Below are 27,688 nucleotides of genomic sequence, written 5' to 3' on the forward strand. Positions count from 1 at the left end.
TGTCTAGGAGGAGTTGAACCCATTGGAGGAGCAAGCGGCATACCTCATCGTAACAGAGTTGGTAGCTGGAGAGGAATATTCGCACAGTGCTGAAGTGGAGGACCAGCAAGAACCACAGGGTGACTTGAAACAAGGGACTATGGGGGTCATTCTGACCTCGGCGGTAAAAGCCGTTTACCGCCGGTCAGAAGGCCGCCACAATACCGCTGCGGCCGCGGTTAGCCGCTACGGACATTCTGACCCACAACTGCAAAACCTCCAAAAATCCGACCTCCACTGCAGTCCGCCACATCAGCGGGCAGTGGTAAACTGGAGATGACCAAACCTCCACCGCCACGCCAACAGGAATACGCCCATGCCATTACGACCCGCAAATCCACGCGGCGGTCTTTCAAACGCGGTAGTCCATTGGCGGTACACACCGCCGCGCTCAAAATACACACACCTTTACAAAACTCTACCACATTGGACAATGTGAAAGGCACACACCTGAAACACATACACACACCACACCCACACACCCAATACAATATAAAAGACACACCCACATCACCCACAAACCCCTACTAACAAAAATCAGAGACGAAGGAGAGAGAGAAACATCACAGAATAGAGAGCTACATCACACAGAGGCACACTACACCATCACACACACCACATAGAAGCACAAAGCACCACACACCAACACACACATCACCACATACAACACCCCACACCTCATACACACCACCCCATGGCACCCCAAAGGCACCCACGCTTTTCGGACCAAGAACTCCGGGTCATGGTGGAGGAAATTATAAGAGTTGAACGGCAGCTCTTCGGCTCACAGGTGCAGCACACCACCATAGCCAGGAAGGCGGAGCTATGGCAGCGGATCGTGGACAGGGTCAACGCGGTGGGACAGCATCCCAGAAATAGGGACGACATTTGCAAACGCTGGAACGACCTACGGGGGAAGGTGCGCTCGATGGTCTCGCGACACAACATCGCAGTGCAGAAGACTGGCGGAGGACCACCACCCACACCACCCGAATTCACAGCATGGGAGCAAGAGGTACTAAACATCCTGCATCCTGAGGGCCTCGCGGGAGTATCCGGAGGAATGGACTCTGGTAAGTACAAGCTCAACTACTTCACCCCCCCCCAGCATGCTAACCACCACCCCCACCCTCACCCCCAACCCCCCATCACACATCCTCCCTGAGAATGTCTCTCCAGCACAACCCACCCAACACCAACCCCTGAATGCCACCACAAACTATGGACACCCATCACCTAAGCATGACCACTGCACATACCCCCCCCCCACAAAACACCCTCACAACACCTCCCCCAAGGGAATGCCAGAACTGGGGGACAAGGGCACCCATAAATCGCACGCAATTGCACACACAGAAACAATAACCATACTCTCTTACCCCATGCAGGACCCGAACGACAACACACCGGTCAGGAGGGACCAGAAATGTCCATCCCACCCCCGGAAGAGGCCCCTAGTGATGACAGCAGCTCTGTCGACCTGGAACCTGATGACCAGCCCGGACCATCGGGGACCTCTGGACAGTCGGTTCCCCTCAGGCAGCCACAGGCCACTGCAGACCCAACCCCCTCTGGGAACAACAGCACAGCTCCCACCCAGCGGGCCCATGCCTCTGTCTCTAGGACAGGTCAATCAGCAGTGTGTCTGCCACTACAGGGCACCCAGGGCAACCCACCACCCCAACAACAACAGGGACCTGGGGGCAGTGGTAGTGGGCACACCGTCCAGGGGACAGAGGCCGGGGGAAACCGGGCAACTCGAGGGCTGCTGTGCGACAGGGGGGGGAGGAGAGGCCCAGGGAACCCACTCTCCAAGAGGCCCTCACCACCATCATGGCAGCCTACCACCACTCACAAGAGACGATGGCGACGGTACTGGCCAGGTTCCAGGAGATCCAGGCACAGCAGGAGGAACGCTACATGGGGTTCAGCTAACAACTAACCAACATCTCTACCGCTATGGGGAGCATAGTCCAGGCCCTCAACCGTATAGAGGACACGTTTCGGGACCATGTGGCATCACACAGGGCCCCTGTCACCAGCCCGGAACAGGAACAGCCTACCACCTCCGCCGGCGCTAGTGGACAGGAGGCCCCACCACAACGACAGGCCACCAGAACCCCACCTCCTGCTGAACAACAACCACCCCGCAAGAGGAGCCTGAGATCCAAAAAATCGACAGAGTAGGATGTCAAGACCCCCGCAAGCATCAGATACCCCCTGAAGTCCTCCCACTGTCCCACATTGCCACCCTGTCAAACCTTGAACTGCCCCTGCTCCATCCTTCCACAGGCATATGGACAATGCACCTGTGAGACTGAGAACTGGACTCCGCCATGGACATTACTCCACCCCCACCCATCACCGTTTGTCTTGAATGTACCATCATCTTGCACTAAAAATAAATCACTCATTGCACTGAAATCAATCAGGACTCAGCCTGTATTATTTACAAATGTATAACACATTACATATCAATTACGTTCTGTTAACTTTGTGCTGAACACATACCGAGGTCACTTAGCATTAGTCCATGGGCTAACCAAGCAGAAGTCACGCAGTGGGTCATACAGCACTGAAAAGGGAACGGAAAATCAAACATCAGTTTTAAAGTTCTGGGGGGAAATAGACAAAGTTGAGATGCAGGAGGCTTTCAGGAAATGTAAAATGGCATGGGTGATTCTTACCTGTGTGCTACTGAAAATACTGTTCTATTACTCTGTCCCTGTTGTCTGTGTCGTCTTCTGAGTCTTCCTCCTCTTCACTCTCCGCAGGCTCCACAGCTGCTTCAACACCACCATCTGCACCATCCTCCTGCAGGAAAGGAACCTGACGTCGCAATGCCAGATTGTGAAGCATACAGCAGGCCACGATGATATGGCACACCTTCTTTGGTGAGTACATCAGGGATCCCCCTGTCATATGCAGGCACATAAACCTGGCCTTCAGGAGGCCAAAGGTCCTTTCTATGATCCTCGTAGTTCGCCCATGGGCCTCATTGTACCGTTCCTCTGCCCTTGTCCGGGGATTCCTCACTGGGGTCAGTAGCCAAGGCAGGTTGGGGTAACCAGAGTCACCTATTAGCCACACACGCTGTCTCTGTAGCTGCTCCATCACATAGGGGATGCTGCTATTTCGCATAACATACGCGTCATGCACTGACCCAGGGAACTTGGCATTTACATGGGATATGTACTGGTCAGCCAAACAGACCACCTGGACATTCATCGAATGGTAATTTTTCCTGTTTCTGTACACCTGCTCATCGTCTTTTGGGGGCACCAAAGCCACATGTGTCCCATCAATGGCACCAATGATGTTGGGGATATGTCCAAGGGCATAGAAATCACCCTTCAGTGTAGGCAAATCACCCTCCTCTGGGAAAATGATGTAGCTCCGCATGAGTTTCATCAGGGCAGATAACACTCTGGACAAAATCTTGGAAAACATAGGCTGAGACATTCCAGATGACATGGCCACTGTTGTCTGGAATGACCCACTTGCCAAAAAATGGAGGACTGACAGAACCTGCACCAGAGGGGGAATGCCTGTGGGTTGGCGGATGGGGGACATCAGGGCTGGCTCCAGCTGGGCACACAGTTCATGGGATGTGAGGTCAATGCGCTGGCGTGGCACACCGTGGCGGTAGGCGGTCGAAGACCGCTGTACGAAGTCGTATTGGTTAACATTGAACCCTATGGGATTCAGGAGCCAATGACGATGTGCGCCGGCGGTCGCGGTACGCACCGCCGCGGTATGCACCACCGCGGGCGTGACCGCCATTTTCTATCTGATTAATCACTCGAGACCTGATCATCCACAGGAGAGGACCTATACTGCAAGTGCTGCTGTGAACTCGGTCTGGAAGTGACAATGGCTGCTGCGACTGGGGAAAGGGCCCCTGCCTTCACGTCTGAAGAGTTGGAGAAACTTGTGGATGGGGTCCTCCCCCAGTATGCGCTACTCTACGGTCCTCCAGACCAACAGACGAGTACACTGAGTGCCCCTTGAATGGTCTATGCCTGTGTGGAGTGGGGTGGCTGTCAGTTGGTGGGGTGGGGAGAAAATGAGGAGTGCAACGCACGACAGATGTGAGAATGGGCCACATGGCAAGGTTGGGGAGGGGGGGGCATTTACTCCATACATGCAGAAATGTGACGTTTTCTCTTTCCCACCCTGTACATGTCAAACAGGTGAGCGCCCATCAGAAAATCGATATTTGGCATGCCATCGCCAAGGAAGTCCGGGCCCTGGGGGTCTACACCAGACGGGGCACCCACTGTCGGAAGAGGTGGGAGGACATCCGCCGCGGAACCCGTAAGACCGCAGAGACACTGCTGGGGATGGCCTCCCGACCTAGGAGGGGTGCCAGTCGTACCCTGACCCCCCTGATGTCCCAGATCCTGGCGGTGGCCTACCCTGAGTTGGATGGGCACTTGAGGACAGCACAGCAGACACAAGGGGGTGAGTATCAGCACATTCTGCTATCCTTACGCGCAGTTGAGGCGTCTGGGTGGGGGAGGAGGCCTGTGTGTGACAGTAGGCCAGGGCGCTTTCCGTAGTGTAGTCCCCTCCCTTAGACATGGCCCTGTGCCCCCGCCCCCCACCTCTGTAGGGTGCCAAGTGCAGCTATCAATGGTCCTCCATCACCCATGTGCGCGTCTGTTGTCCCTAGACCTGTTGGCCTAGTCAGAAGTACTGAGTAGTATACCCCAAGTTCGCGGCTTAGTGCACGAGGCACCTGTGTCTGTCCTCTCCGCCAAGGGTTTTGACAAGGCATACACTCAACGTTGTTTTATTTCTCCCCCCACCCTTATTCTTTGTTTTCTTGTGCATTAGCATCATCAGGCGGAGGAGAATTGGCGTCGGAGCACGAGGGAGCTGCAGGTCACCAGGCCCCGGTGGGCACTGACACAGACACCGAGGGCACCAGTGATCCGGAGGGCGAGGGGAGCACCACAACGGGGGCCGGTGGAGACACCAGCGACACGGACACGTCCTCGTTTGGGAGCTTCCTAGCGGGGGCGGCAACATCTGTGCCCCCCGCAACAACAGGTACAGCCGCCACCCAGCGCACCAGCACCGCCCTCCCAGCCGCCCCTCAGTCTTCGCTCCGTGCCCGTTCGCCCAGGAAGGCGCGCGTCTCCTTCGCCCCAGGCACCTCAGCCCCTGCCTCTGTTACCCCTGCTGCCCTCAGTGCGGAGCTCATTGACCTGGTGAGGACGCTCATTGTTGGGCAGACCACCCTTTTGAATGCCATCCAGGGGGTGCAAAGGGAGGTGCAACAGAGCAATGCCTACCTGGAGGGCATTCATTCGGGTCAGGCTGCCCATCAACGAGCGTTCACTTCTCTGGCCTCAGCACTGACGGCAGCCATTGTCCCTGTCTCCAGTCTCCCTCTTCTAACTGCCTCCACCCTTTCTCTGTCTCCTGTTCCTCAGCCTATCCCATCCACACCATCAGACCAGCCTGCACACACCTCAACACCCAAGGCCAGCTCATCCAAACATAAGCACCACAGAACACACAAGCATTCACCCAAGCAACACCCAGATGCAGACATACCAACATTCACTACCACCTCTGTGTCCCCCACCTCCTCATCTCCCTCCTCCCTCCCTGTGACGTCTACACTCACACCTGCGTGCACACCAACATCAGCCAGTTCTTCCATCACCAGCACACCCTCCACTACAGTCCTCACACGTGCAGTCACCACCCCCACTGCCATCTACACGTCCCCTGTGTCCTCTCCCACTGTGTCTGTCACCCCCTCTTCCAAGACACATAAACGCAGGCAGCCACCCAAGCAACAGCCAACCACCTCACGACAGCCTACGTCCCAGTCACCTGCACCCAAGGACAGCACACCTGACTCTCCTACAACCACATCCTCTTCCTCCACTTCTATCACCACTACTCCTACCCTTTACCTTGGTCCAAAGAAGTATTACCTCTCCAATGTTAACCTCTTTCCCTCCCCTGACCCACCCCCTCCATCTGGGAAAAGTCCCAAAGGCACCTCAGCCACCACCAGCCCAGCTGCTAAGGTACAAGTGGTGCATGGATTATGGAGCCCACCCTTTGGCGGCAGTGACACTTCACTGAGCAGCAAGGGGACTGCCAGCCCCCCCCCCAGGCAAGAGGACCCGGAAAGTGAAGGGCCGCCGTGAGCGGACTGAGACGGCTGCCCCCAAGGAGGTAACTCCGGCCACTTCACCTGCCACAACAGCCAGGGGAGGCAAGGGCCCGAGAGCCCCATCTAAGGAGCGGAAGGGCAGCAGGGCGGAGAGGCCAGCCAGCAGGAGCGCAGAGCAGGAGGGCCCCACACGCCCCATCCCGCCTGCAAGGGACGACACCAAAGGGCCCAGGACTCCGTCTCCCAAGGGGCCTGACACTGCACGTTCGGAGGGCGAGTGAGCAGGTTGTCAAGGCCAGGTCTGACTCCCTACACTGACTGGAAGAGCACCGCTGAACAGGGCCCCGCCGTGCAGAAGAGCACCGCTGAACAGGGCCCCGCCGTGCAGAAGAGCACCGCTGAACAGGGCCCCGCCATGAAGACAAGCACCGCTGAACAGGGCCCCGCCGTGCAGAAGAGCACCGCTGAACAGGGCCCCGCCATGAAGACAAGCACCGCTGAATAGGGCCCCGCCGTGCAGAAGAGCACCGCTGAACAGGGCCCCGCCATGAAGACAAGCACCGCTGAACAGGGCCCCGCCGTGCAGAAGAGCACCGCTGAACAGGGCCCCGCCATGAAGACAAGCACCGCTGAACAGGGCCCGCCGTGCAGAAGAGCACCGCTGAACAGGGCCCCGCCGTGCAGAAGAGCACCGCTGAACAGGGCCCGCCGTGCAGAAGAGCACCGCTGAACAGGGCCCCGCCATGAAGACAAGCACCGCTGACCAGGGCCCCGCCGTGCAGAAGAGCACCGCTGAACAGGGCCCCGCCATGAAGACAAGCACCGCTGACCAGGGCCCCGCCGTGCAGAAGAGCACCGCTGAACAGGGCCCCGCCATGAAGACAAGCACCGCTGAACAGGGCCCCGCCGTGCAGAAGAGCACCGCTGAACAGGGCCCCGCCATGAAGACAAGCACCGCTGAACAGGGCCCCGCCGTGCAGAAGAGCACCGCTGAACAGGGCCCCGTCGTGCAGAAGAGCACCGCTGAACAGGGCCCCGCCGTGCAGAAGAGCACCGCTGAACAGGGCCCCGCCGTGCAGAAGAGCACCGCTGAACAGGGCCCTGCCGTCTCAAGCACCGCTCCGCTGGGCCCTTCCTGTCAAGCACCGCTCCGCTGGGCCCCGCCGTCTCACGCACCGCTCCGCTGGGCCCTTCCTGTCAAGCACCGCTCCGCTGGGCCCTTCATCTCAAGCACCGCTCCGCTGGGCCCCGCCGTCTCACGCACCACTCTGCTGGGCCCTTCCTGTCAAGCACCGCTCCGCTGGGCCCTTCATCTCAAGCACCGCTCCGCTGGGCCCCGCCGTCTCACGCACCGCTCTGCTGGGCCCTTCCTGTCAAGCACCGCTCCGCTGGGCCCTTCCTGTAAAGCACCGCTCCGCTGGGCCCTTCCTGTCAAGCACCGCTCCGCTGGGCCCTTCCTGTCAAGCACCGCTCCGCTGGGCCCCGCCGTCTCAAGCACCGCTCCGCTGGGCCCTTCCTGTCAAGCACCGCTCCGCTGGGCCCCGCCATCTCAAGCACCGCTCCGCTGGGCCCTTCCTGTCAAGCACCGCTCCGCTGGGCCCCGCCGTCTCAAGCACCGCTCCGCTGGGCCCCGCCGTCTCAAGCACCGCTCCGCTGGGCCCTTCCTGTCAAGCACTGTTCACGGTTCACTGTGCCCACCATGGATCCTACATGACCAGTGGACTCTGTTATCCACCTGATGGACTGAGGCTTTGCACTCCCCAGGATGGCACAGTGGGCAAGCCACCCACTGTAGAGACTTTGAGAGACTGTGGCTTTGCACTCCCCAGGATATGTCAGTGGGCATGGTGGCCCCTTCGTGGATCTGGCGTCGTGGACTCATGTGGCTGTGGTGCCCCCCCCTTCCCTTCCCCCTGAGGTGCCTGTAGTTTTGTCACCAGATGCCCCTGCAGTGTTCTCTCCAAAGGACTCAGGTCTCCTGTGTGGGCTTTGCCCTTGTTGCGCTACACTTTGGCCCACGGACATGATGAATTCGTAAGATGTGCAGGACTACTTGCTTCAGTTATCCACTGCTGTGTAAATACTTTTTTTTAATGAAATATTTTTTGATGGTTGAATAAGACTTTTCTGAAGCTATTTTGGACATAAATATTTATTCTCAATTTGGTTATGTCATTGTATTTTTTACGGGTGTTTGGGTGGTGTCACTGTGAGTTGTTGCTCTGCATTGGTGTGTACATCTTGGGGGTGGTGGGGGTCGCATATGTGTGTGCCCGTAACCTTTCGTCCTCCCCCCTCCCGTGTGTCGTAGGTGCAGTACTCACCGTTGTCGTCTGCGCCGGACTTCGTACTCGTGGTAGATGAGAAGGTAGACGAGAGCAGGTAGGATGTTTAATTCGGGTTCCATGCTGTCCTCTGTACTCGTGGAGTGCGTAGAGGTGAGCGTTTTCCCGTTCGTAGTCTGTTTCCGCCGTGTTTTTATCGGCGGTGCTCCCGCCCCAGAAAAGGTGGCGGATTGGTGAGTTGTGATAGTGTGGGGGGTACATTGTCTGCCGCCTGGCTGTTGGCGGTGACCGCCGCGCTGTTTGTCGGTCCCGCCGTGGCGGTCGGAGTGTTAAAGTGGCGGGCTGTGTTGGCGGTTCCCGCCAGGGTCAGAATTCCATTTTTTGGACCGCCGGCCTGTTGGCGGTTTGGCCGCCGCTTTATCACCGACCGCCAGGGTTAGAATCACCCCCTATATTGTTCAAACTGTCATGCAGTGCAATGCAGCAAGACACTTTCCTGTGCTGCGCTGTATGAAAGTGAAAGGGCAGGAATGCCTCATATGTTGAGTCATCCCTCAGATAACTTTCCTTTCCTTGGGCAGTAACAGTTTTCCAGCCCAGTCCAGCCCTACCAAGTTTCCCAGGTCCATGTGGATGTGCTGTTTCAGTCCTGGTTTGATTTTTGATCACTGTGACCTGTAGTGTAATGTTTAGCACTATAGAGCAGAACCATAAGTCCTAGAATATAAAGTCAAAACACCTGGACTGGAGCAGCACATCATGCATGGATCTTTGAATCCTATCAAATAAGCCAGTGCCTATGCAGGCTCCATCACACCATGACCCAAGTGTGCTTCAGTTAGTGCTAGGCAGCCAAAGTGGACTGTAAATGAAAAACATTTATTGTGGAGTTGTAGCAGGTCAATGTATCACCAGAGAGGGTATCCATATGCTGAGTAGTTGCATGCAAGTAGGATCACTCAAAGAGGCAGTTGTCGAGTTACTATCACAAATCCATATTGGATGCAAATGTCCTCACATGGTGGGTGAGTTTATTCTAGGTGTAGGCTTCCATTTAAAAGCACCCTATCCCTGCCCTGCTCATATGAATATTGGGGATGGAGGAGAGTGGAAGTGATGCAGAGAGGAGGTTCATGATTGGTTGATGGAAGTGTAGGTGGGTACCCATTGTATTTGTTGAGCTGAGATTTGGTGTGCTTGCTGCTAGGTACGTTGAGAAATAGTTTGGCATTGGTGTGTTGGATAGTTTACCTCTTGTGGAGCAGATGTGCTAAGATGCTCTAGTAGAGTGCATTGGTGTAGCACAGTCTATATATGATGAGGGTCTGTGTGACGGTCTCACAGGTATTAGGAGGGAACCATATGAAGAAATGTATGAGCATGCAAAATATGTGAAAGCAGGTGGAGGTGACAGTGGTAATTTGAAGTTTCATGGTGAGTGTTGGACTTTTTTCCTTTTGCAGGGTCCTCTCTGAGCACTTTACCACTGCTAACCAGTGCTAAAGTTCATATGCTCTCTGTGTAAATTGCACTGTTGATTGTTTTTTCCATGATTGGCATTTTTCATTTACTGGTAACTCCCTAGTACAGTGCACTAGAGGTGCCAGGGCCTGTAAATCCAATGCTACCAGTGGGCCTGCAGCACTGGTTGTGCCACCCACATGAGTAGCCCTGTAATCGTGCCTCAGACCTGCCACTGCAGTGTCTGTGTGTGAAGTTTTTAAACTGCCAATTCGACTTGGCAAGTGTATCCACTTGCAAGGCCTAAACCTTCCCTTTTCTTACATGTAAGACACCCCAACGGTAAGCCCTAGGTAGCCCCATAGGCAGGGTGCAGTGTATGTTTAAGGTAGGACATATACTAATGTGTTTTATATGTCCTGACAGTGAAATACTGCCAAATTTGGTTTTCACTGTTACAAGGCCTATCCCTCTCAAAGGTTAACCTGGGGGCTGCCTTTATATATGATTAAAGTGTAGATTTCCTTTGGGAGCAGATAGACATGTGGAGCTTGGGGTCTCTGAGCTCACAATTTAAAAATACATCTTTTAGTGAAGTTGGTTTTGAGATTGTGTGTTTGAAAATGTCACTGTTAGAAAGAGAGCATTTTCTTGCTTAAACCATTCTGTGACTCTGCCTGTTTGTAGATTCCCTGTTTGGGTTAGTTTGACAGTTGGGCTGTTTGCACCTCTCTCAAGACAGTGACACGAAGGGAGCTGGGGTGTAGCCTGCATATCCTGACGAGCCATCTGTGCTAGGAGGGAGGGGATGAGTGGTCAATTACACCTGAAAGGGCTGTGCCTGCCCTCACACAATGCAGTCTCCAACCCCCTGATGTGAGTCTGGGGCCTGGCCTAAGCAAGGCAGGATTTCAATAACAAGAGAGACTTTCCTTTGAAGTAGGCCTACTTCAAAGGCAGAACTGGGTAAAAGAAGGGCACCCAAACTCTTAAAAATTATATCACTTCTGGACATCAAAAGGAACCTCTGCCTGGAGGAGAGCTGAAGAGCTGAGGAGAAGTGCTCCCCAGCGTGTGACTGTGCTTTGTGGAGCTATCCTGCAGTTGCTGCTCCTGCTTGTGCAAGGGGACAAAGACTGGAGTTTGTTGTGCATTCCTGCTTGTGATGAAATCTCCAAGGGCTTGTCCTGAGCTTGCCTCCTGTTGTTGAAGTCTCAGAGCCATCAAAGACTTCTCCTGCCAGCATCTGGACTCTCTGCTGAGACTCCTGCCCTGCCAAGTGGTGCCCTATCGAGTTCCAGGGGCCTTGGAAGGTGAAGCTGGCAGACCAAGACTGAAAATCCACGCACAGACCGCCTTGCGGGGAAAATTTCAACACACCTTCCGAGACGTGGCTGAGAAACGATGGGCTACCGACTTTATGGCTGAAATCTACACTCCACCTGCATCACGGCTGGAAGATCGACACATGCAGCTGGAGAAACGGCTCGCAACTCCAGCTGACGGAGGCTGATAACGTCGCAACCCACATAGTGCGGTTTTGCTGATACGTGCGGCAGGATTTTCGACGCAAACGTCGCTGGGTGTGGAAAAACAACGCAAAGCTTGCCCAGGCCTGAGGTGCCTGTCCGGATCTATGCATCGCTCTCCTGCGGAAAGGAAAAACGACGCACGTCGACCCAACAGGAGGAGGAACGGCGCACGGTCTCGCTTGTGAGTGAGAAATCGACACATCGCTGGTCTTTTCCGACACACACTCACCCGTGCGGTGGTATTTTGACACAACTCAGGTACTTTTTCACGCTAACCGCATTAGCACTGTTTTCTAAAGGATTTAAGACTCTTTTTGCTTTTTAATTCATCACTTGACTTGTGCATCATGGATTTTTGTCATTTTGGTCGTGTTTTGTTTAGATAAATATTACCTATTTTTCTAAACCTGTGTCGTGCCATTTTGTAGTGTTTTCACTGAGTTACTGTGTGTGTGGTACAAATACTTTACACCTAGACTCTGAAGTTAAGCCTGCTGGCTTGCGCCAAGCTACAAAGGGGGAGAGCGGGGGTTAACTGAGGGTGATTCTCCTTTACCCTGACTAGAGTGAAGGTCCTTGCTTGGACAGGGGTTAACCTGACTACCAACCAAAGACCCCATTTCTAAAACTGATGATGAGCAGGTTTCTGGGGTTGTTGGAGGTTGAAGGCTTTGGGCCTAGTTCTGTGGGCAACCAGGGTGAGTTTATGTTGAAGAATTCATCACTACTACCTTGTCAGGTTGAGAAACAGCAACTCATTTCTCATAGGGTCAGCCATGTTGGTCAATGGCATAATGTAACAACTTTTGGTGGCTTGGTGTTACCTGTGAATTAATGTATGAACTGGGTGTAATCAGTGTAAGCAAATGATGTGGAGGTCCTGGGTCTGAAGGATGATTGCAAGAGGCATATATTACACATATCCTTGTGTAATTGAAATTGAACATAAATACTGTCTGAATGTAAATAAAAACACTCATGTCCAATACAATCACCCGGTCACATAACAGCTGAGGACTCTGAGGACTCCCAAGTTACTTTTCAATGGTGAGCGGTAAGAGTCCTGAATGGCTGAAGAAGTCTGTTTAGGGATAAAGACAATAGCGGGCACTCTTGAAGGACTCTTTAGGTATGTTAGCACTAATAAGGGTTGACTAAGGCAATCAGACAAACCTACTCTTAGCTCCATGGGATTGATGACTCGCTAGCTGACAATGCTTTTGTCATGATGCAGAAGGAAAAACAACAGCAGCCTCCTACATTCAGTGACACCAGTGAAGTCATCAGGCAGGTGGGAGCCATCAGTAAGTCAATCCAGTCCTGGAGACCAAGATTAACTTCTTCTTAGCATCAACAAGTGCCCTAAATAGCAACGTCATTTCTTTGTTGACTAGCCAGCAAACTCTTCCTAGGTATTACCATGCTGCCTTACTACCACTCACATATGTTGTTGGGGACATGGGTTTTAAATTTTCTGCCTCTGATGTGTGTGTGTGTGCCTTCTGCAATGGGGCATCGCTCAGCTGCCTCCCATTCAAACATCACCACTTCCAGGGAAGGCAGAGCATGTATCAGAGGAGGAAGATGTAGAGTTCCCCAGTTTCCAATTAAGAACGTCCCAATAAACATTTGTGAATGCCCCCTGACCAGTTTTCCTATCTGTCCTTTGCAGGACATCTTGCCACCCTCTTTGTAACCCAGGACAGTGCTCTTTGAGTAAATGTGTTGTAATGCATGTACCTAATGTGTTTTTTGGGGCTAGATGTATCATTATCCCGGTTTGCATTTCCTAAATAGCGATTTTTAAGAAATCGCTATTTAAGAAATGCAAAATGGGATGTATGAAAATTGCGATTCGGTAATATCAATTTCTTAAAAGTCGCAATCAGGGAATGAGACTACATTCATCCCAATGGGCCTGTAGGAATTCGCAAATTAAGTAAGGCAAATCCCAGGGTGCTGGGGGCCTGAGGCCCCCTTTAATGCACCCCAAAAAATATCAGTGGACACGTGAAGGGGCATGTGTGGGCTACATGTCATTTGAAAAAAATCATTTTCAATGCATTTTTTAAATTGCACATGGTTACCACCAAATTGGATTTGGTGGTAATTGCATTTCCTAAATGCCCAATTTACATTTAGGAAATGCATGATACATGTGCTTTGGAAATCGCAATTAGGAATTCCCTATTTCGATTTCCTATTTAGAGAATCGCAATTTGCGTTCCCTAAATGGAGTCGCAATTTCAGGGAATCGCTATTTTAGAGATTCCTTGAAATGGCACTGCAAATGCCTTTCATAAATCTTGAAAGGCATTTTTGCATTCGCAAATGGTCAAATTTTGCAACTCATACCGTTTGCGAATGGAAAAAGCATTGATACATATAGCCCTAAATGTTTTAAAAATAATCCTACTCCTGTGTTGTAATGTGAGGATAGGAACCTCTGGAAGAAAAAATATAATATTTTTTAGAAAGCATCATAAGACTTGTATGTTTGTTCCTCAAAAGTCTAAAAACATAATGCAACTGTAACACTTGTCTCCTTTTTGAAGCTGAAGAAGAGTGTGCTAGCTTAATTGCACATGCTGCCTTTGTATGTGCTCATAAACCAATTACACTAATTGCAATGTTATGATGAGCAGTGTGTACCTTATCAATGTAATGTCAGAGTGTATCAACAGGATGCATTTTCTTGATAGACTCACAGTAAGGAGGCTCTTGCAAAGAACACAAAAACTTACCACCTATAAATGGGATGTGAGAGGCATGTAAGGACAAAACACTGTAACAAATGTCAACATATAGCTTGCAATATAAAGATCACAACATCATTCCCAAATGCAAAGATGTTACTGCTCACACGAACGATAAGCAACAATACATAACTCTGGATGGTTGTACCAGTACTAGCCAGATACCCAAACCCATAGTGCTCATGGATTACCATTGTACTTATACCACACAAGGATCTACAAGGGGAACCCAATACCATGAATGACAGTAACCAAGACGTGCAAGTACACCTTCCCCCACCCTGTGTATTCTGATAAGTGTTAAGTAATGCAACGCAGGCCAAAATAGTTGTTTATTTTACTTTGCCCCAGAGAAGCCTCATGTGTTAAATGTGACTGCATTAACATATAAAATAATTTTCAAATACAGGTTTTGCATAAGTGGAAGACCAATGAGCCTGTATTATGCTACACCTCCCCAGGGGAGGGGTAAATAAGAGACATATGGTCAATAATTATTGTTGTCAACTTTTTCCAAGTGAATTGCATGATGTGGCACACTAAGCAAGAAGTAAATGACAGTTATGATGGCCGTTGGCCAGACAGGTGTTACTTCAGGAATAATTATAATCTACACAACAATGCAGACCCGCTTGCATAATCGTCAAAGAATATCTGCATTAGTGCTATGCAGCAGTTTAGGTCACAACACAGACAGGGAGCAGCATTCTGCAAAAAAAAAAGTTAAAATTAAACACTTCCCTACCCACGCCGTTTCACAAAGGGTGCTACAGTAAGGAGACTGTCTGTGTCGTGTGTGAAATCAAATACTGAGCCCCACTTACAGTGTCTAAAGTATGGAAATGGTTCCATACATAATTCAAATGTGAGGAAGGCTTACAGTTGCCCATGGGTCTCTGGCAATGCAACATGTGCCCACAATGTACTCAAGACAAATTGTACATTATGTACTCACCTAACACAGTAGAAAAAAACACATGACAAATACATAATATCCAACTAGAGAACAATGAATAATATATTCATTAGGAAAAAATATTATCTAAAACCACTAACAAACCCTAAATATTCTACAGTAACTAGCCTTAACACTAGCCAAAACTACCTTATCTAAAACTTAACCTATCTTAACCACTATTGGCATATGGAAAGTTAAACATGACCCCCCATCGCCTTAATACACATAGTTCAGTAAAATACAAATATAAAGTGCATCTTAAACATGTACTAACTACACATAGAAGCCTAAACAAACATAGATTATTTTGTCTTTTTTTAATTTTAATTTTTTCGCTAAACACAGAACATTAATTCCCATCACTTACAAGCTTACCACAATAACAACTCACTAAAAACTATTACCTAAAACCTTCTTAATTATCTAAAATGTACCTAAAGTCTACCTACACCTACGCTAAACCCTAACTATAACTATGACTACTAAAAAAACATTTTCAACTATTAAAAAACAGGAAAGGATAAGTTCCGAGGGAGAGTCAGACCTGGGTGGCAATCCTCTCCAGTGCTTTCTTGGCACGTGAGTAATATCTCCCGTATGTTGGCCTGCTCTTTTTCAGTCCTAGCCATCCTCCTGTCCATTCTTCACAACCATCGGACCAGAAACAAGTGAAACGTGCAGGCCGCAGCATATCCAGCCCTTCTTTGTCCCGTGCCTGCAAGCTGCTATCCCCTTGAGGGTCCAGGAGTTGGCTGTGTGCTGCCCTGCTGCTGTATGTCACCCTGAGATCCTATTGTTGCAGGGGTCTCCTGTGACCTGGATCTGGTACCTGATACCAAAATGTAAGCAGCCTTCGCCTTCTTGTAGATGTGGCTCGATTTGCAGAATCCACGTATGCTCCCACAGTGTGCCTTCTGTAGTCCAAAGGATTTGGCCTTGTCTGCTGTCATGTTAGCTAGGGAGTGAACGTAAACTCATATTAGGTCAAGTTACATATGTACAGCATGTTTTCCAAAATGTGTCTGACATTGTTATACAATCATAAGTGCCAGTCCACACCTACACCAAATTTAGGGGTAGATATATATACAGTATGCCTTCATTACAATTACATCTCTTAATACAATATGTCAAACTGACCTAAGTAAGGTCAGTGTAGCTTTACAATATACCTATTTAGTCATAATATAAACACATGCATTTCGCTTATACCAGAGATCCACACTCATTCAGAAATGTCAATGGCAAATTCTAGCCAGGGCCCAGATATGTTTGCTTTTGGTGTTGGTCTTGTATCATGCAAGAAGAGGCAAGGTCTTAGCAAAACCTATGTGAGATGTGTAAAGGTAAGCAAATCCAGCTTGTGTGACAGCGTTTCATAAGTAATCTGGAGTTAGGCAAGCAGCACACACTGCTGACTTGCCTTACTCTGCGGCAGGGGGCCAGTCCATAGATAGAGTGTGGTTGCCTCACTGCCTCAACACTTTGTGAAGACTTCACAGATTTTGCATTATTGATAGACCTGAAAATGTGGCACAATACATCAAATACATTGGTGCACCCAAACCACGAGAAAGATTAGATTTTGACATTTCCGTTCACTCATTTTCTCAGTGCTGCATTCAGCAGCACACAAAGTAAATGCTAAAAGCCTTTGTGTAGTTTGCATATACAGGCAGGAGTATTCAACAGGCCAAGAACAATGTTGCCTATAATGCAGGGACCCTTGCACCATGATGCAAGTGTACCTGTGTACGTGACAGGCAGGCAAACGTAGCCTACCAGGAAGAAAGGACAGTATTGCACTGTAACATGGTATCACTGTGTATTTCACTTTTACACAGCACAGCAAGATGGCTTGCCACCTTGCAATTTATGAATGTTTCACAGATACTGGCCATGAGGCTGGCATTGATATGTAAATCCATGGGAATTCTAGTTTTTTCGTCCTGCTGGCCACGCTCATGCCAATTACAATGTATCCATACTGTGAGGCCTAATGGGGCTGCATAGGTTTTACAACAATGAGATTGGCACACTGTGCTCTATACATACACATATGACTGGGATATGCAGACTGACATCCACTTAGCTGCTAAGCCACAGAACAAGATCCCTGCCATGTGGACATCTACCCTCACAATATGCATCAGAGGCTGAGAGGTAGTTATCTGAACAACACATTGGATCAGTGTTTCCCAAAGTGTGGTCCGCAGACCCCCCAGGGGCCTGTGAAACATTCCCAGGGGTTCCACAGGCCTGGGATGACAGAAAGATACTTCTTCAGCTGGGGCCTGACAGAAACACATGCGTGTTTTTATATGTGCAGCAGTTGTAAAAGCACTTCAAAGTTCCTTGTACAATAAGCAACTTTCGGGTGAAAATAAAAATGTCAAGATAACTTTGGTGATTAATGTACCTGCTGGAGAGAAATGGAGTTTTGTCTAGTGGCAGTTTCTAAGGTAAGCAGATGGTTAATGTGCCTGATGCTAAGAATGTGTATCATGCAGAGAAATTTATTTTATGTGCATAGCACAGTGGGTTACTGCTTCTGTCACAGAGATTACTTTGCTACTGTGCAGTTCATAAGTTACAATTGTATTCTAGCACTGTGAGCTATGAATTGCCATCAAAGAGTTGTATGCAAACTGCATGGCACAAATTAGAAAGTTTCTTTTTTTGTCTGCCTTTATGCGTTATGCTGCTAAAAAAAAGGTTTGCTTGCGTAGAAATACATTCCTATTAAAGTCAATGCTAACCACTGTGTTATGTTCTGAATCCTAAGTTTGTGCTTCTACAGACCAAGCACTCTTAGAAAAGGCATTTCATTGTGAATGACGTGAATTCTGCACCTTGTAGTCACTGGAAAAGTGCTCCAAAACCCTACACTGGTATGAAACAAATGAATTACATGTGACAGATAGGCTATGGAAACTTGAGAGGTCCTTATGATTTTACTTCCTTTCCCCACCACATATTTATGTGAAAAGGCTTTCTCAGATCTTATATACCTAAAAAATAAAAACAGAAATTGCTTGGGAAATGTAGAATCTGACCTGAGGAGTCGGCTTTCCTAAATAAAACCAAATAATGAAAAGTTAGTCATCAAGATGCAGCAGCAAACTTCTCATTAAATTGTTTTGATTTCTGCATAAGTTTTCAATATAAAATAATTATATCATTAGTAATTCTAGTATTTGTTTGGTGTGTACTTGTTTGTGTATTTTTTGTGAATTAATGTTTGAAATTTAAATTGTACAAATTGTTTGGGGATCCCCGGCTTCCAGTAGTGATTCAATGGGGGTCCTCAGGAGTCAAAAGGTTGGGGACCACTGCTTTGGATCAATAGAGTAGCTGCCCTAAATCCCTGCAGCCTCCAGGGCATTAGTATAGTTAGTCCTGTCACGCCATTTACATAGGCATGACATGGACACGTCTGAGGGAGGCTAAGTCACCCCTGAGGCAGGATTACAACAGCCATTCCTCAGGTAAGTGTTCACACTGATGAAATGTCCAGACGTCATACAAATTATGCACATCCCTGTAGAAACACATGTTGAGATGTCAATTGTAGCTTTCTATGGGTTGATTTCATGATCCTAAAAAACTTTGGGGTGTAACTGCCACATTCCCAGCTTCTATCAGTTGTGCAAGGATTGCAATGTGATGTCTTACCACGGTGACACTGTTGTCAATGTCTGTTCAATGACACACAGGTACAGGAACAACTATGAGTTCCCCATATTTGAAGTGTGGATCTGCAGAAATATTTACCAGCACCTATATTGACAGTGCATCCAGATTATCATGCCTCCTCGTCAGTTTAAAATGAATCTATGGACACATAATTTTGTGTTGGCTCACTGAAATTCATTTCTTGCCAGGTGATGAATACCTTACCATACACATCACACTGTAGCAACTATCGTGGATCACACACAGATGTCACAGAGCTACAACCATGTACTCATGAAAATTACTTTCTGTATCAGAATCAAGGAAACTGTCAACTTCTCCCTGGGTAAAAAAGCTATTTCCAACAGCAAGACATTTAATTTGAAATTTACATTTTAAATTGTGCAAGTGCAAACAGTTAAAATTCAAAACTAAGCACTTTGACATCCCAGTGCAATGGTACATTTCAACACCCTTACACTCACACATATGTGCCTGCTGTCCCTGTGCTGCCTGCTGTCCCCGCTCCTGCGCTGCCAGCTGTCCCTGCACCACCTTCTGTCACTGCCCCTGCACTTCCTGCTGACCCTATGTCACCTGCTGTCCCTGCCTGTTGTCCCCAACCCTGCGCTGCTTGCTGTTCCTGTCCCTGTACCACCTGCTGTCCCTGCCCCTATGCTGCCTGCTGTCCCCGTCACTGTGCTGCCTGCTGTCCCTGCACCAACTGCTATCCCTGCGCTGCCTTATGTCCCTACCCCTGCACTGTCTGCTGGCCCTGACCCTGTGCTGTCGCTGTCCCTGCTCCTGTGCGGATTCTGCCCCTGCCCCAATGCAACCTGCTGTCCCTGCCCCTATGCTCGCTGCTTTCCCCACCCCTGCACTACCCGCTGTTCCTGCCCCTATGCTACCTGCTGTCCTGATCCCTTCACTACCCGCTCCAGGTCCTTCCCGGCACCCAGGTTCACCTGAACCCCCTATCAGTGTTGTGAAGTTATTTTTTAAGCTTTTATGGGCACGTTATTTTAGCCATAGGCCTGAAGCTTGTACCCTTAGGCTAGTAACAATTCATTTTATTTTCTGAGCAGAAACTCTTATCTGTGGTGATGTTTTATTTTCCTTTATCACATGCGCTTTTAGCACAGAAACTATTTTAATTCCTTTTGTTAGGGGATTTGTGTTCTGTACTTTGCTCAAGGCTGTCTCCAATATGTTGCCAGTACAAAGTGGAACACCGCAATCTTTGAAACTTCACGAGAAACATATGTGTTCTTACTTTAGGGGAGGTGTCTCAGTACACCATCTGTTTTATTGTGAAAACATACCTCTGCCCACTATACATCAGAAGGAGAATTCCAGTCAGAAAATTGCCACTGCATGCTGTCACTTCACTTCAGCTGTCTGCTGAGACTTGGCGTCTCTCCATTTACATGCAAGAGGACTCTCAGTAGACTAACAGCCCTCTTCACTATTATCATATTCAGGTATGGGGAATGGTGTCTTCCTAGGGAATCTGAAGGGTTGATTAGGGCTAACACTGCTGTGCTTTAGTATTACCTTAGTGAGTAGGTAGGAATCCTGACACTTAGCACTTTGACACTATGGTGAGTTATTTCTTGTGTTTCACTTTCCTTGTCACCACATCCCTATTATTCAGTTTTATCATCCTAATTATTGCAGTACATGCTATTTTGTCTAGATCGTAGTTGATTCAATAAAATATATTAAACCAATTTCTGCTCCTTTTTGTCCTTACATGTGTGAAACCAATGTAACTGAGAGAAAAGGATGAGATTTGTTGCACCACGATTTCCCTGAGAAATCAGAATGTCATGCTCATGGCTGCCACAAATCACCGCCACCTTCAGGTGCTGGCCAGAAGGGTTAGGCTGACAGTTGTCACATGGTGTGGAATTGGACTCCGTTACCCACAGCCTGGTGGTGATGCCGCCCAAATCCAGCAGTCTCATTTAGTATAATGAGAGCTGAACATGACATCAGAACCACCAATGAAGACCACCACAAGGCCATGCAGTGGAGATATGAAGCGTGTGCACCGCCAATGCACCTCCAGTTGGTCTTCACCCAGCGCCAGGACCCCTGACCCTCCCACCACCCGACGGTATACTGTCAAGGAACTCTTAGACCCAGCATGCCAAAACAACTGCTGCGTCTCATCTTCCCCACGAGCCATCATAGGACCCTTCACCTGCAGACACTGCCAACTCTCCTGCTACACAACCTATGAAACATCCTGCATCCACAATTGTTTTCCGCTCAATGCCCGTTCACTCTGCAACATACCACGGAAATCTGGGACATCATCCTCACCTTCTCCACGGACGTCACCTTCATTATTGAAATGTAGCTCAACCCCTCCTCTAATGCCGCCATCACTGCCGCCACTCCCAAAGGCTACAAGATGATACACCTAGACCGCAGTAACAAACAATGCGGAGGCTTCGCCAACATCTTCAAGGAAAACATCAGATGCACCATCACCAACGACGACCCCACACCTTTCATGGAACACCCCAACTCCCTATTTCAGATTGATGCAAAGACCACGATAAAAGGCACCCTTGCCTACTGACCCCCCGAACCCTGATCAAAAATTCTGTGATGCCATCCCCAACAACATCACCCCCCCCTAGCAATCTCAGCACTACATCCCACTCGACCGCCTGGACTTCCACATTGACAACCCCAACGATACCAACTCCACCGCCTTCCTGGAGAACCTGAACAACATCGGCCTCACGCAACTGGTCACCTAACTCACACACAAAGACGGACACACACTCAACCCCATTTTCACCTCCAGTGACAGAATTAAATTCAGCCACAACACAGAACTCACCTGGACTGACCACACCATTGTACACTTCACCATCACCAGCACATCATCACCAGACATCTAATCTCCTCCTACCGTAGTCGGAGCAAGGTCACCGAAACTCAGTGATCACAGGCCTTCACCACCTCCCAACTCAAGCCCTCAACACACCTTGACCAGGCTTTACAGAACTTTGCTACCTGGATCACAGACAGTGCCAACAGATTCGCCCCACTGAAATCTACAAAATACAACATGATCACCAAACATGCCAGATGGTACACTCCAGAACCTAGGATCACCAAACACAACTGCCAACAACAGGAGAAACAATGGCACCCACAGAGCAGCTCACAAAATAGCCCTCAGCAACTATCACCAGCACATCAAAGAAGCCAAGAGAGCATTCATCACGACTTGCATCGACTCCGCAGCCAACCACACAAAAGAACGCTTCAAACTAATCAAACAATTCTCCAAACCACTGCCATAGAGAACAGCATCCACCCCTCCCAAGAACTCTACAACACCATCTCCAACTACTTCCACAGCAAGATGACCAACACCTTCAACAATTTCAGCCTCCAACCCACCACCATCAACCCCAACTACCTCAGCCAACCAGCAAACATCAGGCAAACCATTTCCACCTAGTCTCCGCTCACTGCCCGGACCCGAGAGTGCTGACCAGATCGACGCATCGCTCTCCTGCAGAGAGAGGAAATGACGTGCCCGACCCGACGAAAGGAGAAACGATGCAAGTGAGTGATAGGCCACCGCCAGTATGCGGGCCATCGTGGGGTTTGACAGGCACCCCTTCCTTGTTGGGAGGCCATCCCCAGCTGGGCCTCCGCGGTCTTCCGTGCCCAGCGTCTCAGGTCCTCCCACCGTTTCTGACAGTGGGTGCTCCGCCTGCCATAGACTCCCAGGGTCTGCACGTCCTTCGCGATGACATGCCATATTCCCCTCTTTTGATGGGTGCTGACCAGCAGACAAAATATTCACAGGGAAAGGTATTAGTCAGACCATCCTGCCTGTTACACTCATGGCCCACCATATCCCTTCCCATCCCCTTACGCACAGACATGGCCCAGCATACATGCTGCAAGCTGCCCAGGGCCCATCCACCAACCCCTCCCACAAGGCCTTCACACACACCACTCCATGCATTCATGCCCCATGCATCGTGCTCACAGTGTACTCACCTGTTGGTCTGGAAGCCCATACAGCAGTCCATCCTGGGGTAGGACCCCATCCACCAATCTCTCCAACTCCGCCAAGGTGAAGATAGGGGCCATTTCCCCAGTCACACGAGCCATGGTAGGTTCCAGACACAGGTCACAGCAGCACATGCAGTGTAGGTCCTCTACTGTTGAAGGTCAGGTAGCAAGTGAGTGAACAGACAGAAAATGGCAATGACGTCCTCGGCGGTGCATACCGTCACCGCCGGCGTACATCACCATTGGCCATTGTACCCCTTAGGGCCCAATGATAACCAATGAGGAGTTGCATGGCGGTTCCCGACCGCCTCCAGCAACGGGGCACAACGCCATCGGAATTACCTCACTCCCACCTGTCCCTCCATGCAGGACAGGTGGATGCCATTTCAGGGGGGCGCTACAATGAGGCACATGGGCGAACTAGGAGGATAATATAGCGGACTTTCGGCCTCCTGAAGGCCAGGTTCCGGTGCCTCCATCTGACAGGTGGCTCTTTATACTACTCACTGAAGAAGGTGTGCCAGATCATCGTGGCATGCTGTATGTTGCACAACCTGGCTTTGCGACACCAGGTGCCTTTTCTGCAGAAGGATGGGCCTGATGTTGGTCTTGTGGCAGCTTCGGAGCCTGTGGACAGTGAAGAAGAGGAGGCAGAAGAAGAAGATATAGACAAGCGAAACAACATTATCATGCAATACTTCCAGTGAGACACAGGTAAGCGACTGGCACTGCTCCTCTCATATCAGACTGCAGTAGGACATTGCATGATTCTGCCTTTTTACCTCTGTGTATGGACCCTGACAGTTCACTTTGGCTTTCCATTTCACAGATCTGGGTACCACATTCTGCCTTCTGCTATGTTTACTGCTGCCCAACAACTGTCGAACATTGGTACGTGAAAATGAACATTGACATTGCTATTTTTCTGAGAGGTTGCAATAACACATTTTTGAAAGTACAGACTGACTCCAGATTGATTTGTGATTCAAGGGTGTTTATTTCTGTGCTAATAAGTGGAGGGGGCTGTGCAATGGGCTGGGGGGATGATGGAGGAAAGTCCAGGTTAGAGTCCAGTCTATTTGTAGCACAGGTGCATTGTCCAACGGGGCATAGGAAGGAGAGCAATGGCAGTTCAAGATGGACAGGGTGACAGAGTGGGACACAAGGGTGACAATCAGGAGAGTCTCATTTCCTGGCAGGGAACATTTGAGGGGTGGTTCTCCTTCTGCAGGGGGAGGGGTACTGGTGACCTGTTGGTCCTGTGGCAGGGCCTCCTGTCCACTAACAGCAGCGGAGGAGGAGGGCTGTTCAGTAGTCTGGCTAGTGGCAGAGGCCTGCTGGTGTAACACTGCCTCCCTCATGATGTTGGCCATGTCTGCCAGCACCCCTGCAATGGAGAACAGGGTGGTGTTAATGGATTTCAAGTCCTCCCTGATCCCCAGGTACTGTCCCTCCTGCAGCCGCATGTTCTCCTGGAACTTGTCCAGGATCTGGCCCAGCATATCCTGGGAATGTTGGTAAGCTCCCAGGATCACAGTGAGTGCCTCCGGGAGAGTTGGTTCCATGGGCCTGTCCTCCCCATGACGCACAGCAGTCCTCCCAGCTTCCCTGTACTCCTGTGCCTCTCTCCCCTGAACTGTATGCCCACTGCCACTGACCCCAGGTCCCTGATTTTCCTGGGTTTGTGGGGTGGCCTGGGGTCCCTGTAGTGGTGGACACACTGCTGATTGATGTGTCCTGGGGACAGAGGTATGGGCACACTGGGTGGGTGCTGTGGTGGTGGTTCCTGAGGTGGGAGGCTCTGTGGTGGTGTGAGACTGTGCCTGGGTAACTGACTGTCCAGAGGTCCCTGATGGGCCACGTTGGTCATCCAGATCTAGGCAACCAGAGCTGCTGTCATCACTGTGGGCCTCTTCTGTGGGGGGACTGGAAATTGCTGGCACCTCTTCTCCGGTGACATTGGCTGGGATACCTGTTGGGATGTAAATGCAATGTTATTGTTTCTGTGCGTAACATATTGTGCATGGGTGGGTTGCCCTCTTTGGTTGTTATTGCCCTGGCAGCTTTGCTTTGTGTGAATTATTATTTGGTGGGCTAGCTGATTGTCTCTAGTTTGCATGCTTTAGTGATAGGTGTCCGTGCAGGTCTGTGAGTGGTGTCCATGCATTGGTGGTGAATGCAGGACTTGGCATTGGCATGGGTGGGGTGTGTGGGAGGTGGTGGAGTGATGGGAGTGAGGGTGAGGGTGGGGGTATGTGATGGCATGCAGGTAGGGTGGTAGTAGTAGTACAGAGTTGACTTACCAGAGTCCAGTCCTCCGGCTACTCCTGCCAGGCCCTCAGGATGCATGATTGCCAAGACTTGCTACTCCCATGTTGTTAGTTGCGGAGGAGGAGGTGGGGGTCCACTGCCAGTCCTCTGTACAGAGAGCTGGTGTCTTGCTGCAATGGAACGCACCTTCCCTCATAGGTCGTTCCACCTCTTCCTGATGTCATCCCTTGTTCTTGGGTGCTGTCCCACAGCGTTGATCCTGTCCACGATTCTCCACCATAGCTCCATCTTCCTAGCAATGGATATCTGCTGCACCTGTGATCCAAACAGCCATGGCTATACCCGGATGATTTCCTCCACCATGACTCGTAGCTCCTCCTCAGAGAATCTGGGGTGTTGTGGTGCCATGGGTGATGTGTGAGTAGTGTGGGTGAGGGTATGTAGGGTGATGTGTTGGGGTGTGTGATGTAAGGTGAGTGGGTGGTGTATAGGTGATGGTGGTATGTGGCTCTGGTTGTGCGGGTGCCCATGCTGTCTCTCTCTGTTGGCATTTGTTTGTAGTCGTGAAGGGTTGTGGGTAATGTGGGTGTGTATTTTATAGTGGTGTTGGTGTGTGAGTGTGGTGTGTGTATGGGTGTCATGTGTGTTATTCAAATTGACCAATGTAGTGTTGTTTTGTTTGAGTGTGTGTATTCTGAGTGCAGTGGTATGTACCGCCAATGGTTTACCGTGGTTGAATGTCCGCCATGGTGATTCATGGGTCATAATGTTGTGGGTGTTGTTCTGTTGGCGTAACGGTGTGGGTTTTGCTACTGCCAGTTTATCACTGAGCCTTGGGCTGGCGGACTTGTGTGTGTGGCTGTATAGTGACGGATTGGTATGTGTGTGTCATAATATGGTGAGCGGATATCCGCTGCAGCGGCGGTATGTTGGCGGCAGTCAGCATGGCAGTAAGTGCTATTTACTGCCAATGTCATAAGACTGCATCTTTCTCCAAGGTGTCCCCCTCCTCAAGAACATGGCGCTTGCCTGACATGCATAGAACACTTCATCTTGCTTCCTGTAGCAGGATTCAGAACATCTTCTTCTGTGTCCCTGCTAAATTGAGCCACTTGTCTGACTCCTTTGTCAGAGAGTTTCCAGAACATATGTGCTTGTTAAAGTCAGAGCTGATGCGCCACTTTTTCATAAATCTGGGCCTTAGTGTGGTATCTTGTGTTATTTCATTCTGTATGACTACTACTGTCTAGGTCATACATATTATTGCCTTTCATTCATCTTGTTTAGTTTCTTCCTGTTTGTCGTTCTTGGTTGTATCTATCTTGGTCAACTTTCTGTAAGTTATTGTACCATCTCACTTAAATTTAATAGGTGCTTTGGTGAAACTGCTACAGAAATGTGTTTTTCTGTCTCAACACTCTTTTGGTGTGTTGACTAATGATGAAGGTATGCAGAGCCTACTTTACACTGAATCACATTTTATTGCTTAGAGTGCCATAAATAGTCCTGTGTACAAACACCTTCCTTACGAGCCTCATTAAATTTGATTGCATATCAAACTAGTCCTACACATTTTGCTTCCTATAAGATTAGAGTTAATTTAATCAATTTTGTCTCTCTAGTTATGCAATGGGTGCCTCATTATGCTCCATCTCAAGGATGCAAGAAGCACATGGTTTATTCTCGTTAAGTCACTAGCAGTCTGTGCAGAGTTTGAAGGCTGAGAATTGAAAACGTTACAGTTGTCAGTTTTGTTTTCACCTTTCATCAGCGCTTCAGCACAGCTATTTCTTCAGGGAAATCTTAATAAAATGATCTATCTGTCCTATTGCAGATATCGGATGTGGTTAATCCAAGATGGCCGCTACATTGCACCAATAAATCTTTCAAAATAGAAGCCAACATTTTTTCAACTGTTTCAACAAAATGCTTAACACCAAAACCACTGGTTAACAGATGTCACCCAATGCTCATGGAAACCAAGAGGGACAATGCTGTCCCCTGCATTCTACAGTGTACCACTTGTGCTGACCACTGTGTGAACTGCAACCTTGATTAGAAATACATCTGCACTGTGTACTGGCTTAAGCTATAACAATTGTAAATCTTTGACAGCATCACCTAACCAGCTTCTTCCCTGACTTCAGTATTTCTTTTACAGCTAAGAGGCCAAGTTATATCCTTAAAGCTCTACCATAGCATTCATGGTGAGAGGGAAGTATATGTTTTCTGCCCATTCAGATGGTGTATCACAACCACAACTCTCAAACGCCACAAGCCTGCTGCTTCATGTATGACACGTGATGGTAGTTGGGCACATCTCACACCAACACTGCTTGGAAAGCCAATGCCATGAAAACGTCACAGCAACCGAACCATAGAAATCAAGTCAATTTAACAGGCTTGTGTGAAACCACACTTTCTTTTCCTTTTTAACACGTATACATCATGCCTTGTTCGTCCTACTCTAGATCTGGCAAATTTCTTCAAGGAGGTCTCCAACTCTTACATCATCACCA

The sequence above is a fragment of the Pleurodeles waltl genome, chromosome 7, assembly GCF_031143425.1.
Source record: "Pleurodeles waltl isolate 20211129_DDA chromosome 7, aPleWal1.hap1.20221129, whole genome shotgun sequence".
NCBI classification, from domain to species: domain Eukaryota; kingdom Metazoa; phylum Chordata; class Amphibia; order Caudata; family Salamandridae; genus Pleurodeles; species Pleurodeles waltl.